The following is a 15342-nucleotide window of genomic DNA, read 5'->3' on the forward strand; positions in this document are numbered from 1 at the left end:
GTATCCCAAAGAGTACTTTCTGACCCAAATGGAGAAATGAAAGTACAAGTCTTGGAACTTTCCTGCAAAAAGGAGCTAAATTTGTCTATCAGCAAGATCTATATGAACTGAAGATTTTTTTTTTTTTTAACTTGTCCCCATAGGGTGAAATATTTGGATTATGTTTTCTGTACTATTTAGCTTTTAAGGGTCAGTGTAAAGCTCTGCTCTGTTTTTCTGTGTTACTGTGCATTGGAACTTCTGGCTTTTCACAAGCTATTCTTATATGTATTTGTGGACTTTTCTAGTTTTGTTTTAGAAAGCTTATAAAAATTTTTAGAGGATGTGTATGCAGAGCTCAGTATACAACCACAGCATTTTATGATGCCGACTCCAAAACAATGAAGCCTTTTCATGCTTCTGTTTCTTTGATTTTGTTGAGAGGATTGCTGGCTGCTCACTTCTGTACGTTGATGTGAACATTTGTATTTCGATAATATTCTTTCCCAGGTCTGGTATTCATTCCCTGCTACAAGTCTTGCCCAGCATTCCTTTTATCCTGTATGATTGAAAGAGTGTATTTCACTTTGTGGTTTACTCAGTATGGCTGTTGAACCTCTCTGCTAAGCTACAAATACAAAATTTTGATCATATTTTTATCAAACATCTCTGTGTTTCAAGCTACTATTTTGATGCATAGTAACTATTAAGTAATTTGCTGCCCTTAAAATCTCCATAACATTGCTACTAGCATTAACTTTTCATTCTGTTTTCTCAAGTTTGGCCAAAATTTGATTATTTCTGTACTCAGAAGAAGACATTTTCTTGTGTATGACTGATCATTTGACCTCTTTTTTAAAAAATTATTTTCTATTTGAATGTATTTAATTTATTCTGATGACTGATACTCTGCTTTGTGTAAATTCAGTGAGTGGCTTATCTCAGAAATTCACAGTAAAAGGCAAGTAGGTGAGATGATTTCTCTGAGTAAGCTAAAATAAGTTGAATAGAGGAATATCCTTGTCAAAGAAACCTGAGAGAAAATTTTTTATCTGAAATTGTGAAAGACAGTTTCAGATGTCAGCTATTTTGAAGAAAATAAAAAGTTGAGGCCAGAAAATAATGAAAACAAACATCTGCAGTTGTTATCATAAAACCTTGTATGTGATTCTGCTTTTTGCCTTTCCTCTCGTGTGCTGGAATGTTGACACTGGACAATATAAAAACTTTACAGGAGTTTTACCAGAACCTTTACCAATGCTGAAAATTTGTTTCCAGAGTTGTTGTCTAGATCTGCAGTAGTGCTCAAGTCATTAAATTCCCTAATCTGGTGGCAGGTGGGTGAAATTAAATTAACAGGCCTTCAAAATATGCTTAAACTTAAGGCTAGGAGTGAATTAGGTCCTGTGTTCTGGGCACAGCAGACTTGAATGGCTCCTTTGAAGGAATCCTACCCTAGAGGGCTCAGCAACTTCATGCTCATTAAAAGTAAGAATCATAACTTGACCTTTGGCAATAGAGTCTGTATGTGTTTGACTGTGTTTGGATGAGGCAAATAAATGCAGTGCTTTAGATGCTGATGCAATTCATATGGAGTAATGAAAGAAAAACTTGTTTCCTTCTACGTAAAGACATTTTCCCTCCCACTGTTGCTACTACACATTCAAGGGCACCGACGTAGAAAAGAGTGGCATTACCAGAGTCAGCAGGACCTTAGGGACCATTGTTACTTAAACTAGTGCAACAGAAACATGCTCTGAACAAAGTAAGAGGGCAGCAGTCTGGAAACTTCTTGTAGCTGCCCCTTTCTCAGCCGCACAGTCACTAGTGGCAAGTGTCACCGACACGGCTTGGTGGCAGCCTTTACAGTGCTGGATGGCTGCAGGCAGCTCTAATTATGTGTCGAAGTCTGCTGATAGCACAGCAGGTAGTGTCCCATAACAGTGCCGCTCAACTTCACAATTTGCTTCCTGCTCAGAGGTGAGAAGGGCTATTGAACAAGAGCTGTAGGATTATTGGAGGTGTTAAGAGGAGCTGCTGCCTAGAGGGATGACTGTTTTATAAAGGTGTTTTCTTTTGAAAGCACATTTTAGCAACCATTTCCGTATTAGCTTCACAAAATATTTGAAGCTGTATCTGCTTTTCAGGTAGAAAATGTCTATAAAGTAATTTCAAGATATTTACCAAACCTTTGTGGGTTTTCCCTATTCTTTCTTTGTCTTCTTTTCATCTTCCAAATTGCATTTTCTGGGAATTAAATAATAATGGGCCTGTTTTGTCAAAACTCCTTAGCCACTGCAGTATTACAGCCCAAAGAGAGTGTGGGAGTCTTCTAGCAGTACATTGAACTTCTGGTCTGATAATTCTCAGGAACGAAAATATTATTTCAGTTGCTAAAATCCCAGCTGCCATATTTTCAGGTAATTACTGAGAAGAAATTATCTTACTATATGGGAAATGGTGACTGAATGTACCCTAATTTTCAAGTACAAGTAAGTTTAGAGAATGCCTCATATAATATGGATATCTGCTGCTCTTATATAATCCTTAGGTTTGTGTAACAGTCTTTGTGATGTTATTTCATCTCCCTCATCAATTTGTGAGAAAATTTGGGAGCTTTTCTTCTGTTTGAATGTAAAATTGAGTTTTCACAGTTATATCTTAATTTTATTTTCTTCCCCTTTTTTCTGCCTTTTTCTCACTTTTCTATTCTGTTGTATGCATACAGTCATTACAGAAACAGAATTTATGGTATTTTGTAGTGTCTCTACACCATGTTGTGCATAATGCCATGAACAAAGTAACAAAAAGATGGTGGTTTTAGGAAAGAGTCACACTAAAAATTACTGCAGACATTAAATAGTAACATTGTTATGTGCCTCTGATCTTGACAGATACTTGGTCATAATTGTAGCCTGTCTGCAAAGATTTTGTATCTCATATTTAAGAAATAAAACATGGAATAATAGTGCATGTGAAATTCTTATGTTTGTTTTAACACTGGTAATACTTGTTAACATAAACTTTGGTGCTTACCAGTTTCTAAATATTTTTTAATTCTGATGAAGATTACCCATATATTAATTTTTATATTCTTGCAAAAATGAAAAAATAAAATACATTAGTTCTGATTTTGGCATGGGGCATTACGCAGATCTAGGTTACTTTGCTGACTCGTTTGCAGATGGCTTCTGACTTTAGGTGTCCTGTTTGGTTTTCCATCTTCCCAAAGGCTTAGGCAAGCAGCCCCAACCCTTAGTTTCTCTCCTGTCACTGACAGTGCTCTCCGTAGCATGGCAGGGGCATGCTCTGTCTTACTGTCATTTTAAGGTCCTACAGATTTCGCATTTAGCACTGTCTTAAGTGTCACAGCTTTTACTAGGAGGAAAAGGATTTCCCTTAATAATTTAAAAGGGTCGTGTTTCCTCTCCTGGTGTTGATTTGAATGAACAGGGAATTGTGCTGAACTGTGTCATTGACAGTGAAGGCTGCAGTCAGACAAGCCCTGCTGGCAGTGGCACAGCCACGTAAGAGGTTTCTGCTGCCAGCTGCTTGTCCAAGGCTTCCTCTGTACATGCCAGCTAAGTGCCCAGGTAGCTGCTCCCTAACCTGGGCTGTCCAAACAGTCCCTCATGGATTTCCGATAACAAAGCCTTTTTAGCCTGTGATTTTGACATTGGGGGTTAGGAAATGAGTGTGTTCTTGTGATGTTTAGGGGTGTTGTCCCCCACCTCTGCCGACTCCCTGGGTATTGAGCAGCTGGAAGCAGTAACCTCTTCACCCCACTCAGATGCATCCAGGGCAATGCATCTGCCAATGGCCTTAGGCAGTTAGAGCTTTCTTACGACTTGAGAGCCTCAAGAGATTTTGGTCAGTCTCATTTGTGGGTAGCAAATGGCCTGGAGATGCAATATATTCAGTAAGAGTAAGATAAAGATAACGCTAAGGTATTCAGTAGCAGAATTCAGGAAGCTCTTGTAGTTTTGCTGGTGAAAACTTGGACCTCTGTGAGTTCTCATGCACGTAAGGTAGGGGGTTTTTGCACTGAGGTGCAGAAATTCCCATTGTAAGCATATGCAAGTTTTTATAGCTCTCGCCTGAGTCGCAGTCCTACCTGGTGTATAAGCAGGTGACTTAAGTGATGTAACTGTGTGCCTGAAGTACTTCTTGGCAGGCTATGCTACGGCTCATTTTCCCCTTCTTCATTACAATTTGAAGTGTGTTACATGCTTATCAGGCAACAGAAATAATCTGCGTAACTATTCTGAATAGCACTAAAGAAAAAACAGCTTTAATGTTTCAGGAAGAATACTTCCATTCCAAATCAGGACAAAAAAAAATCCTCAAAATTTTCATGATTGGCAATAAAAAAAAAAAACCTCAAAAAACTAGTTTCACTGTAGTTCCTTAGAAACATTTCCCAAAGATAATTTTGAAATTCTTTGTTTAAACTATATGAAATAACTTCTAATGCTGATTAGATTACATTTGGAATTGATATATTTTAAACAAGCAAAAAGGAGCATTTCTGAGATATTTCAAACTGATGACAGGAATGCTTTGGAGTTCACAGCTTTGCAGCACCTCCAGAAAGCTTTGTAAGTGAAGTGATTCCTCCAAAGATAAGGAGCTCTTGAGGATAGCATTCAAGACTTTTAAATCCCTTCTGGAAACAGGGTTTTGATGCAAAACCCAAGACAGGAGTATTGCAATGCCATTCTTTTAATACAGGGGCATTTCAAAATACACACTGCCTAAAGCAGCAGATTTACAAAACACTGTTTCAGAATATGTGATGTTGAGTTGATTGGCACAGAAATGGATCTGTACTCAGAAAACAAGAAGGCATATTTACTGTTGTTGCATAACTGAAACTTGATAATTGGGTTTTTTCCCTTCACTTTGCTCCCCCATTTTTTTTTTTACTGTGATTTATAAGTGCTCTAAGTAAAGTAATATAAAATTATAGTAAATACAGCTAAAGTAAAATGCCTCTTCTTAAAGCAGGCAACATAGTTTTAGCATCACTTCTCTCATCTTTATTTTGAGCTGTAACAAAGCAAAAAGCAGTCCCTTCTTACCTGGCTGTTGCAGATTACCTTTAACAAGGTGATTTTACGTGAGAGGTGCACACTTGCTTCTTACCTTCAGAAACTAGGACTGAATGCTGAGGTGAAAAGGAGGATTCTTATCCATTCATTTCATATATTTGTCAGAGTGTCTCCCTTTGTAATGCTTAGATGAGTGTTTAGAGAGGTCACACTACACTGAGTTTCAAAGGTTGAAACAAAATTTATGTTGGTGTGTGTTTACATCCATGTAGAGAATCATTTTTGATGTTTTGGGGGAGAATTACAAGTAGGAGCATAACACTGTATGATTTCTTTTTGTGTACCAGAATGCACATGTTTTTAAAAAAACAGCTTTTTTCATACATTTCTATATAACACATCAGAATATTTATCTGAATTCTGTTTTACTGAAAGAAGAAGAGGAAAAGGGAAAAGAGAAAAAGGCATTTCTGCTAAAGCTGCTCTCTGAAGGGAGGGTATTGCTGCAATTTCGTATTTAAGCATTAAGCAGTGCCCATCAGTGTTTGTTTAGTTCTACTGAGCCTACAGTAACAGTCGCCTTATTTTAGCCAGTATTGGCATTGTCTGACAAGCTTATGGTATGGCAGCAGGCCACTAGCTTCTTGTGGCTTCAGGGAACAGTCTTAGTGTAGCAGCATCCACCAGGATTGCCGTGCACCTGAGCTGCAGGAGCCAGTGTCAGACTGAGCTGTGGCTGAAACTTTTTTCCCCCACTTGCAGAATATTGGTCAATATTAAAAATAATGATTTACAGGTAAGTAAAGTATGTTATTTTTTTCTAAAGTTATAGGCTTCATGCTTTATTTTAATACCCAGGTTTTTTTGTTGACGATGTAAAAGAGGAATTTGTTCTTCAGTTTAACAAGACACATCTGTGTCTTTTCCCTTTAAGGCTGTAGGCCGAGCTGATCAAGCTAACCTGAACCTTTGTTTTCAGTTTTAACAACTTGGCCACACCCATCTTCACATTTGTGTTGTTGGAGTTGGTGTGGTAACTACATGGTATTAAAAAGGTGAAAAGGAAGCAGGTCTATCTAGACCTGTGTCTCTGCTTTTCTAATTGAACAGAGCCCCTGTCTATATGCCTTATTGCTTCTGGGATTTTAATAACAATGAAATAGTTCAGTTTAACAGCATTTTTCTCATGCATACAATTTCTGTGAATTAAAATTATTCTTCAATCTTTAGGCTGTACTTATTCACCAGAGAAAGTAAAGCAAGCAGTGAACTTCACAGCAAAGCCGATTCTGTCAGAATGAAGGGTTACAGACCAAGGGAACAGATTTAAATCCTCAATAATTACCACTGCTTTCAAAATAAAAAAAATCCTTTAAATTCACTATACCTACTCACAAGAGCGGTGTTCAGAAATTTTCCCTGGTGCTGCAAATGGTTTGCTAGTCCTTGCAAATCCAGATCTTCAGCAAATGGCTTGAGGAAGTAAGTGGAGAATTCATAGTGCTGAGCTTTAAAACAGGCAGGGATGGTGGGTTTGGGGAAGGGAGGGACAGGAGGATTTTTCTTTTGAGTTGAAATTTTCATTTTATTTTTTCAAAATACACTGACAAAGAGAAAGAAAAGAAATACAGACAGTACATTTGCAAATGGCTACAGCCTTGTGTAACCCACTGAATTAAATGGAGTTCCCTACAGGCGCAGAGATCTGGCCACATGGAAAAAGAGGTGGGATTGACTCATAGTTAAAAGATTTAGAACAATATTTTTTTTTCCTTTTACATTTTTGTTCACTGTATTTTTTTCATTTTCTTTGTGCTCACACCCACATCTCCCAGGATTCCTTTTTCCTCTTTCTAAAGTAGCATGCACTGTTACCCAGTCTTGTGAACAAAGCTACAGTTACCTTGTTAGAAGGAGATAATCTTTGTGAGCACAAACCATATCTTTGAGCCTGTAAGCAAAGGTGAAGCAGGTAGGCTCACATATGAAAACAGAAATTATACTAATGATTTCTGAGAGCAATATAGTTTTCCTCTGATTATCCAGTATTTTGTATTCTGATTGTTTTGTTAAGAAATTTTATTAGAAGTTGAACAGCTGACTGGAATATGGGATGTACTTATATATAAAACAGGATCTCAGATCTGTCTGCAGAACAGAGGAAGAATTGTTCTGCTTATGACTGAGGCAGTATTGCTTTTGAGGTTCTTTATTTCCATTCTTTTTTCTAGATTTATGCCTGGCTTTTATAGTTTGGAAAGCTATTATTTCTTTCCAGCTGCATTTTTTAAAAGAATAATTTGTTAAAGCCTTGAAGAACTTGTGTTTTAGACATTTACAGTCCATTCAACAGAAACCAACATAAAATATTTTCTGACTACACTCTACCTAAGATGGTAAATCCAAACTAATGAGACCTTGAAAGTAAACTGCTCTGTTCTGGCTTGCTGGACTGAAGGAGATGAATGAGCAGAACCAGGCAGGCTTTGTAGCCTGCTGAAGAAAAAGAAAGTAATCCACTTTTTTCAAGCCTTATCATCTTGTCTGGTTGTATGGTAAACCAGGCTTGCTGAAGGGCTCGTGCTTCCTTTGCTTTCTCAAGTGGATAGGTATCTGGCAAATAAATGTGTGGCTTAAAAGAACTAATGCGCCATTGATGATATTAATGAAGCAAAAAAAAAAAAAAAATTGATAGCTAATCTTATCAAATATACCAACTTCCAGAAGCATAATTAAAATTTAGAAATTGGCTGCAAGCATAGTGCTTAAGTACTATACTGTTTCAGTTTGGTTTCTTTTGGTATTTTAATGGATATCTGTTTCTCCCTCAACATTTTGCCAATTTGACAGTATGATCAAGTAGTGTAGGAATATGCAGGGCCAGACTCAGATTTTTTTCTGAGCATAGTCCTAGTATAATAGTTTGTAAACTAGAAATAGTACAGTAAACTGTAAATAAGTTTGTATACTATACTAGTCTTTTCTTCCCAGCACATCACAGACATGTTTTTTTCAAACAAGAGGTTTGTGTTTCAAATTTGTATTTTAATTTAAATGCAGTAAGATGGAATGTCTTGGAGAGAGCAGAAACATTTTATCTTTCTCTGATTGTGAAGGGGGAAAAGGAAAGCTGATTATTTAGTCAGACGTATTTTTAGCACGCTTCCATAATTGGCATGAGACCCTCAATCTAAGTACTTGTTTTATAATGGAGATGAGCTGATCCTTTCATGTTCACTGGTTAGCTGGAACACAATTTCAGTTCACACAAAGCTTTGATACCCTCTCCTTTAGGGGCTAGTGCCTTAAACAAGGTCTAAGTCTCTAATATTGTCAATTCTTTTAAGAAATTACATGCTTATTTATTGTAATAATTGCACTATACTACATAATTCCACTATTCTGGCTTGAATTTTAAAATTAATTTTATTTCTCTGTTTTAGTGTAGAATCATTAATTCAGATAGTTTAACTTATAAATCTTGATACATGTCCACCTTGCTGCTGCTTCTCCACACATTGCTGCTTTGAGTAGATCCAATTAATCCACTAAGAATTTGGTGTAGAGGTACCCAAGCTACTGCCCAAATCCAAAGTAATTCATCCGTATGAGCCCACTCCAGTGCCTTAGCAGCCTGTGCTCAGTACTGCAGTGAGGTAGCTAAACTGATTCCAAGATGCAAAGCACTGCTTGCACATTTGGCATTGTGACAAATTGTAGAAATACACTGGCTCCCTCAAACAGCCTTTTTTTTTTTTTTTTTTTTTTACTGTTGGTGCCACAGCCCTGTGTAACGTAGAAATGATCAAAGAGAGTTCAGACAACTGTTGCCTATTGAGAACATTCAACTCCATTTTAATATTTAATTCAAGAGCATGTAAATATGAAAAGCTTCACAGTTGTGGTCCAAAATAACTGGTTTTTATTGAGAATCTGGGCTGTACTCTGCCAAAATAAACTTAATATGTATTTATATTCTAAAAGATTAATCTTGTAAACGAGAAGTTCCACGGGAGAGTGTCATTTTTTGATGCCTGGGTGAAACAAGTGAAGCCCATAGCTGTGTATTCATTGTGCATTCCTAGTAAGAAGCTCCATATTTACTGTCAGACTTAATTAATATGGTTTGAGAAGTGTCTTACAGGTTAGTTTTGAATCAGTGTTCACCCGTCAGCTACTACAGTTCTCTCCTGCTTGCTTCTCAACCTTTTAATCAAAACCAGCTCAGGCAGAGTAATCAGATACTATTGTGAGCACAACAGTGCTCAGGAAACCCTCCCAAACTTTAAGCCTTCTCAGCTGCTTCAGCAAAGAGAAAGTGAAACATCTGCACCTCCCTTGGGTCTCTCTGGGACCTTGGAGAAAGAGACTATTGGCCTTCAAAACAACAATGAATAAAACATAAGCACTGGGAGTTACTAGTGCATAGGGCTTTCTGGTTTTGTGGGGGTTTTTTGCTTGTTTGGGGCGGGTTTTTTTGGAATAAAATGTCACCAAATTTCACTGCAGTTCTCTATGCAGAGTGGCACCTTGTTTCTTGCTGAACTGCCCCTATTGCTTTGAGCCACTGCTTCTACCTAGGTCTGTGGTTGATAACTGGACAGTTGTGTGTCCAACTTTAGCAAATACTGTCAGTAGCATTTTTCCAGGCTTTATGTTTCTTAATGTCCTCCACAAGGCTTTTTTTCTCAGCTTCTCTGCCCAGTGGGAGACTGACCAAAATAACTGTTCTGAACTAGATGATGTTTGCTGCCTTTTCTGATAGCTAAGAATTCTTAAGTGGCAAATCTCCCTCTTTGCTTTGAGATTTGATATTGTAGTCGTCTCATTTTGGTTGTTTTTAATTTAGGTTTTCAATTAGAGGAAAAAAGTTATAGTACAGATCATAGGATAAAAATACTTTTAGCCAGATTTGTGGGCTTTAATCTAAAGTAATGCAGCAGAAATAATAAAAGATTAAATAGGCGTAAACTTTAATGTCAGATTTAGTAGTCATTAAGATCTTTCAGGTATTCTGTAATCATTTATTCAGTTCTTGGTTCGTTAAAAAAAATGTAGTTGTTTAATTTGCAATTGCAATGGAACTTAAGCATTATTTTGTTAGTTGCAAAACTTCTATGTCCTGTGTGTCAGAAGTGCCATTAAGCATTTTCAAATACAACCTTTTTTACAAAGCACAGTCATTCTTGTATTTAAAAGTTCTTTTTCACAAATAAAAAGCGCTACTAAAACACCTGCATCAAAAACACAGTACAAGCTATGGATTTCTGTCTGCCTGAGAGCAGACTCCCACTTTCCCTCACTCCCGCAAACCCTGGCATGACACAGTGATATGTCAGTTATAATTATTTTTTTCTGAAGATTTTGCAAATGACCTTTCTGTGAAAATACCAAGGTGAACTTACTGAGGAGTGATGTAACTATTCATATTACTCTAGTTTTGATTAATGTCTTGACAAAACATCTTTACCAGGAGTTCCTCTGGGTTTCTCTTGTGTTGTATTCTCTAGCTGTTGAAGGGTAAGTAAGTTAACTGAATATTCAACGTAATCAGCTGGGTGTTCTATTCAGGTAATCATTCGATCAGTACAGTTACATAGGTATTTTGGAAGATGTTGTCTTTGCCATGAGAGAATGTACAGTAAAGAAATGATCATACAATGGTTTTTTGAGCTGATGCACAGAAGGAGTTTTATCAGGTACAGACATTTCCTAGTACATCGTTTAGAAATCCAGGGTACATCTTGAGTGCTCTGATCTGAAATATGAGACCTGAATTCAGAGCTAAAATAGCTGGGCTTTCAAGGCTTAAATAACTAATTCAGTTTTAGTGCCGTGATTTAATAGGTTTTCATAATGTATTGATCTGAACATTAAGTTGTACCCACACACACACACAAATCCTTTTCTTCCATGTTTAAAGTAAATTTTAATGAGGAAGAGCTAGGAAAGGGGCAGCAGAGTTGTGTAGATTCTAACACTTTGCGTTTAAAAGCAACTTCTCAGGTAATCCACAGAAGGTAGAACATGCCCATACATTTGGTACTAAAAAAGCCCAGTGTGTTTTCAGGGTCTGATGCAGCCACAGTGTCTTGGAGATGGATATAGTCACACAACTGCCAAAAAACCCCAACTTTGAGTGAAACATTGTTTGTGTTTGATTTCAGTATGTCTCTTGGAATTTTTGTAAACTTTAGGAATCCTATTTTTTGAGTGCCATAATTTCAAATTTCTGTATGCTTTTCAGTTTGTTCTTCAAAGGAACATATACATGGTATGATCCATGTATATACATATATGAGTATTCTTATTGATTTATGTGGTTACAAATATAAAACATTCATACCTTAATAGAAACCAAAAACAGTCTTTATTGAGTTAAGTTGTGAATGTGGACACCAGGCTGCAGAAATGATTGATGGTTTTCTTACCACATGTAATAGCCTAACAGGGTTTCGCAAAACCTTTGTTCACACACTTAAAAATTCCCAGAGCATTTCCTTCAAGTAAAGAGCAGATAGTATAATCTTAAACTGCTGCTTCAGAGACATTGTCCTAAATGTTGCTTCAAAAAATAGGTATGGGACTTAAGGACTTTTTAAAAAATTTTATTTTTATAAATAAGCACTGTAGATTACAGTTGTATATAGACTGATACATGTTGTGTTCATTTTTGTTGGGGCTTTTTTAACAAACTTTCCAACACAGACATTGGAAGTAAGGTTAATTATAAAATACAATTCTATTATATTTATTTGTTCCTGTCTGGCCATTACCTGCAAGTATATTGAGAAGCAGTCAGTCAGATTTCACCATTTATTTTTATAACCTCCTAAGCCTGCACTGCTGCCTTTTCCTGTTAAGGTCCCTGCTAGTTGCCACTATTGCTTCCTTGCCCTCTAGTTTATTGGAGTGAACTCTGCACCCCAGCCATGATATTGTGCATCCCCTCTGATGTGCCCCCTTTAGCTGCGTTGTAGTGTTGTTCAGGAGGGAAGCCCTCAGAACACAAATCCCATGGCCACTGGGTTCTTGGCAGCGGCTGCTCCACCCAGCAGATCTGCTGCTTTTGGCAAGCTTTGCTTTACAGTGTGTCATGTAGCCATGGCCTCTGAGCCCTGTGTCCCTGGTGGGGGACCTGCTTTCCTACTACACCAAGGTGCTTCTCTGCTCCTCCACACATTTGTGATCCTGGGAAGAAGAGTTTGAGAGGGGACAGTTTAAACTGGGTACCAGTAATTGATGTCCTTTGTTGGAGAGGTGTATTCATGTTGTATGCTGTGATCACTGTAATTGAGGAATATACTGCTATTTTGTCGTGGATAGCACCCTCCTGGTATTTCTTCCCTACCCCTCCTTTTTCTCTGGCTTGCTTATCCTCAGGAGTGGAATCATTCATGGTCAATGTACTTACTCCTGTATCACCCCAGTAATTTACTACAACTTGTCTGTTCCTTGTTCCCCTTTGATTGGCCTCTCCATGTAGTCATATAGCACATAACACAAAGATGGATTGTATGGCATTCTCTGCTGGGGAAAATCAACACATAGAGCAGGCTCACTGCCAAGATGCTCATAATTAAACTGTTGCTATGGACAGGATTACATCAATGTTTCTATCAATCATTTGCTACTTGGATTTTTTTTTTTTAGGGTTTTTATCTTCCTTTTACTTAGTTTTCAGTTGAAGTGTTGCAGCAGATAAAGGGAGATATAAATAAAAATAATTATTGAAGACATGGGGAAAGAAAAAACCAATTATATCATTCAAAGTTTGTGTTTGAAGCAAATATCTTTGTGAGGTATTTGCAGTATTTATGCTATTAGAAACGGCCAGATGCAGCCACTTCCATTCAGTGGTCATCATACTGTTGTGACCTAAGAGTCATGCAAAACTGCCATGATGTCACAACAGTCTGTAGGGCCAGAGTGTTACAAGTTTACCTTAAAATGTTACAAATTCACTAAAACAGCAGCTGTAACGGAAAAACAGCAGCAAAGCAGTTAAACCTTGCATTTTTCTTCTGTCCCCCATTCCTTCTGATTCATGTGCAGTAAGTTGTGAGATGGACTAATGACAGAATAGCGTGAAGTACACTGATGGATGGGAACAGAGCTTGCTTGCTTGTGCTTCATCTGCTACTGTATCATTGCTGCTGTTATCCCCTATGACAATGATCTTCAGCAATAATTCCCTTTGGTAGCACTCAAAGTGTTCGGAGTTACAGCTAACTAGTGTGCAGTGCATTAAATGTGGAGAGGTGCAGGATTGCAGCCAAAATAAGGTAGTCTGAGTGGTAACAAACGATATTGAGTGCAGCTGAGATCACTGTAAAGAGATAAACAGTGTGGTGTGACAAAATTGTCTCCCAGTTGACAAAATGATCTATATTTTATAGATTGCCTTAAAAATTGAAGGATGGAGTCAATTATAGCCAATTATGATGCTACATTTACTGGAGTAGTTTTTATATCCTTTGGGGAGAAATAAGGAAACGTTCAAGTCGGTCAGAAAAAGCTTTTGCATTTGCTTCCCTGTTTTATCTGAGCAGAGTTTTTTCCCATTTCTTCAGGTGAAAACTGTATGAAAGCTGGGACTAAATTATCTTTAGGAAAAAGGTTTCTTTTTTTTTTTTTTTTTAGTTATTTTCATTTCTTCATGTTGCACAAAAAATTATTATAGATAATATGGCAAATAGAACAAGAAAATCAAACATCAGCTCCCCCCAGTTATGTTTGGGTTTACTCTAAATGAATTGTAAAGGCAGCCTGGTCATGGCAAAGCCTGCTTAGTGCATGGTGACATGTTGAATTTGACTTGTTTCTTTCCCAAAAAGGAGCTTTAATGTCATTGAAGAGATACCAAGTAAATACTGCATATTTTCGTCTTCAGTCTGTTAAAGTGAAAATAAAGGAGTGAGACCGTGAAATGGTTTGCTGTGACCCACAGTTACTTTTTAGTGAATAGATGTAAAATGGGATACAAAAGCAGTGTATTGAAGATGGACAGACAGACATGCATATCCTTAAGAGATCTGAGAGATTGCCTGAGTGGCTGAGAGGCAAGCATTTATTTAATGGCATTTATTCTGTCATTTAGATTATCTCCCACCACTGTTTGGATTCCCAAGAAGCGTATCGGGGAGCTGTGCAACCCATCTATCTTGTGCTGTAGTACTGACCGTGAGGAGTAGTTTCCCTTCCCTAGCGAAGCATGTTCATGGTAATTAGTAGAAGATTCGGGTATATAGGTAAAGGTGTACTGAGAGATGAAAGCCAGCAATAAGCAAGTGTTTGAGTAATGTTTCAAAGTATTACCCTCCTCCTGTGTTGAGGATTTCATTCACCCGCCAACTTCAGAGGGTGACCTAGGACATGTGCCAATGACAAAAGCTACTTGTAACAATTCAGATCATGCTTTCTGCTTTATGAAATGGGATTGTAAAAATCCTCTCAAAAATGACATCTGAAATAGCATTAAAATACAATTTCCCTTTGATAAGGTTTTAAGGCACTCATATGAAAAGTGACACTACTTTGAGTAGCTCTATGTCAGCGTTATGCAATGTGTTGCACATAAGTGACATTATCCGTTAGGGGTGTGAGGGTCACTTATTTTTCTCATGAAATCATTAAATACCTTTATTGATTTCTGTTCAATCAGCTGCATTCTGCTCAAATACAGCCATCTCTAGACATGCTAATAGAGCTGTTCCTAATAATGTTTATAAGCCATAGTTTTAATGACAGACATTGCACTCAAAATAAATTATCATGCCTAAGTAAAACACAAAGGAGATTAGGGAAGCAATAATATTGTGCTGTTTGCAAATTACCTGAGCCTACTTTATTGCAAAAAAGATGATTTTGTGACACAGATATTCTAAAATCATTAATTAACCATTGTCAGTACATTCTTCGCTTTTTCTAATTGTACAAAATTATTTTTTATATGTTTGGACTGCTTCTGTTGCATGATGATAAAGCATTTTTTAAAAATCAAATTCAACCCCAGAAACCCTGTCATAGTAAATATAAAATTTGTAGTACTAGTTTTTATGCTGAAGGCTGTTTAAACTTGGATCATAATAAATGCTGTACTCCAGGATGGCATGTACTTACTGTATTACTAGATTATTTTGTCATGTGAAGCAATGTGAGAGTATGAAAAGCTAGTAGATCAAATACAAGTAAGAGTACCTTTCTTCATTTTTTTCATGATGGCACTGATCTCTGAGGGAGGAAGTACGTAAGACTCAATTAAATTTAACAGGTGCGTTTTAGTGCTGTATGAATGGATGCATACTAGACA

The 15342-nt window shown here is 37.2% G+C and overlaps 1 protein-coding gene across 13 annotated transcripts in view; it reads left to right on the forward strand.

The window, feature by feature from the left end:
* The window catches only part of TENM3 (teneurin transmembrane protein 3), a 1315365-nt gene that overhangs the window by 1099787 nt on the left and 200236 nt on the right, over positions 1-15342 (forward strand). The window lies entirely within an intron of this gene.

Source organism: Corvus cornix, chromosome 4 (genome assembly GCF_000738735.6).
Source record: "Corvus cornix cornix isolate S_Up_H32 chromosome 4, ASM73873v5, whole genome shotgun sequence".
Lineage (NCBI taxonomy): Eukaryota > Metazoa > Chordata > Aves > Passeriformes > Corvidae > Corvus > Corvus cornix.